Source organism: Arachis duranensis, chromosome 2, assembly GCF_000817695.3.
Source record: "Arachis duranensis cultivar V14167 chromosome 2, aradu.V14167.gnm2.J7QH, whole genome shotgun sequence".
NCBI lineage: Eukaryota > Viridiplantae > Streptophyta > Magnoliopsida > Fabales > Fabaceae > Arachis > Arachis duranensis.
The window spans coordinates 15,909,513-15,912,579 of NC_029773.3; positions in this window are offsets into that span (position 1 = coordinate 15,909,513).

The following is a 3,067-nucleotide window of genomic DNA, read 5'->3' on the forward strand; positions in this document are numbered from 1 at the left end:
TACTTGCAATCCATATTATTTCCCTTATCCATCATGGACATAAGTGGAATTGAACAGTCCAGAAGGACTCTGGGGTCATATGCTAACCCCATTACAGCTGCATATGGGAGTAGCATCTGTACACCTCCCATCAAAGCAAGCAGCTTTGAGCTAAACCCTCAACTCATTATCATGGTGCAGCAAAATTGCCAGTATTCCGGTCTTCCACAGGAAGAACCTACTGAGTTTCTGGCACAATTCCTGCAAATTGCTGACACAGTACATGATAAAGAGGTGGATCAGGATGTCTACAGACTATTACTGTTTCCATTTGCTGTAAAAGATCAAGCTAAGAGGTGGTTGAATAACCAACCTACAGCAAGCATAAAGACATGGAAACAGTTATCAGACAATTTCCTGAATCACTTTTACCCTCCAAAGAGGATGACACAGCTAAGGCTGAACATCCAAGGCTTTAAACAAGAGGGTAATGAATCCCTTTATAATGCCTGGGAGAGGTATAGAGGTATGCTAAGAAAATGCCCCTCTGAAATGTTTTCAGAGTGGGTACAGTTAGACATCTTCTACTATGGGCTTACAGAAAAAGCTCAGATGTCTTTAGACCACTCAGCTGGTGGATCTATACACATGAGGAAGACAAATGAAGAAGCTCAAGAGCTTATAGACAAGACGATTGAAGAGGCTCAAGAGCTTATAGATACTGTTGCTAGAAATCAACATTTGTACTCTAGCAATGAGTTCTCTACAAAAGAGGAAGTCATAGTAGTAGCCACTGATCCTAATCCTCAAGAACAGATGATTGAGCTTAATCAACAATTGCTCCTGATGACAGAACAGTTAGCAGAATTTAAAGAGATGCTCAAAGAAACTAAAATTGCTAACAAGACCATAGAATAACAGTTGAATCAGGCAAAGCAGCAGTTATCTAAACAGATAACAGAAGAATGCCAAGAATATGGAAGCACAATTGGATCAGACAAGACAGCAGTTATCTGAACAGAAGAATGCCAAGCTGTTCAATTAAGAAGTGGAAAGACATTGAATATCTCAACTCAAGGCAACAAAAAGCTAAGAAAGGAACAACTAACAAAGGATGACCAATTCACTATCCAAAATCCCTCTGAGGACAGTAAGAGCCCAGAGAGGAATACTATTGGCGTTCAAAAGCCAGAAAAGGAGGGAAAGCTGGCGTTAAACGCCCATTCCCTGCCCAGTTCTAGGGTTCAAACGCCAGAAAAGGGGGAAAAGTTGGCGTTAAACGCCCATTTTCCACCCAATTCTGGCGTTCAAACGCAAAAGGGGAACCAGACACCTGAGAGTGCTGACAGTAATCCCTTTAAAAAGGCTTCTTCAACCACTTCTGTAAGGAATAAGCCTGCAGCAACTAAGGTTGAAGAATATAAAGCCAAGATGCCTCATCCTCAGAAACTCCGCCAAGCGGAGCAGGATAAGCAATTTGCCCATTTTGCAGACTATCTAAGGACCCTTGAAATAAAGATTCCGTTTGCAGAAGCACTTGATCAAATACCTTCTTATGCTAAGTTCATGAAAGAGATCTTAAGTCATAAGACGGATTGGAGAGAAACTGAAAAAGTATTTCTCACTGAAGAATGCAGTGCAGTCATTCTGAAAAGCTTACCAGAAAAGCTTCAAGATCCAGGAAGCTTTATGATACCATGCACATTAGAAGGTGCTTGCACCAAGACAGCCCTGTGTGACCTTGGAGCAAGCATCAATCTAATACCTGCATCCACTGTTAGAAAGCTTGGGTTGACTGAAGAAGTCAAACCAACCCGGATATGCCTCCAACTTGCTGATGGCTCCATTAAATATCCATCAGGCATAATTGAGGACATGATTGTCAAGGTTGGGCCATTCGCCTTTCCAACTGACTTTGTGGTGCTGGAAATAGAGGAGCACAAGAGTGCAACTCTCATCCTAGGAAGACCTTTCCTAACAACTGGACGAACTCTACCTTTCCTAGCAACTGGACGGACCCTCATTGACGTCCAAAAAGGGGAATTAACCCTGAGAGTCAATGAGGATGAGTTCAAGTTGAATGTTGTCAAAGCTATGCAGCATCCAGACACATCAAATGACTGCATGAGCACTGATATTATTGACTCTTTGGTGGAGGAGGTCAATATGACTGAAAGTCTTGAATCAGAGGTAGATGACATCTTTAAAGATGTTCAGCCTGATCTGGAGGAACTAAAGGAAATAAAAGAAATTCTGAAAATTCCTCAAGAAGGAATGAACTGGTTCCTACAAGAACAGTTACAGGGTGGCGTATGTGTATTGACTACAGAAGGCTCAATACAGCCACCAGGAAGGATCATTTTCCTTTACCATTCACAGACCAGATGCTAGAGAGACTGGCATGTCATGAATATTACTACTTTTTGGATGGCTATTCAGGTTACAACCAAATTGCAGTAGATCCTCAGGACCAAGAGAAAACAGCATTTACTTGCCCTTCTGGCGTGTTTGCCTACAGGAGGATGCCTTTTGGTCTGTGCAATGCACCTGCAACCTTTCAGAGGTGCATGCTCTCTATCTTCTCAGATATGGTAGAGAAATTTCTGGAAGTCTTTATGGATGACTTTTCAGTATTTGGAGACTCATTCAGCTCCTGCCTTAACCATCTAGCACTTGTTCTGAAAAGATGCCAAGAGACTAACTTGGTCTTAAACTGGGAAAAATGTCACTTTATGGTGACTGAAGGAATTGTCCTTGGGCACAAAATTTCAAGCAGTGGAATAGAGGTGGATAAGGCAAAGGTAGAGGTAATTGAAAAATTACCACCACCTGCCAATGTTAAGGCAATCAGAAGCTTTCTGGGGCATGCAGGATTCTACAGAAGGTTTATAAGGGATTTTCCAAAAATTGCCAAACCTCTAAGTAATCTGCTAGCTGCTGACACTCCATTTATTTTTGATAATGAGTGTCTGCAGGCGTTTGAGACTTTGAAAGCTAAGCTGGTCACAGCACCAGTCATCTCTGTACCAGACTGGATATTACCATTTGAACTAATGTGTGATGCCAGTGACCATGCCATTGGTGCAGT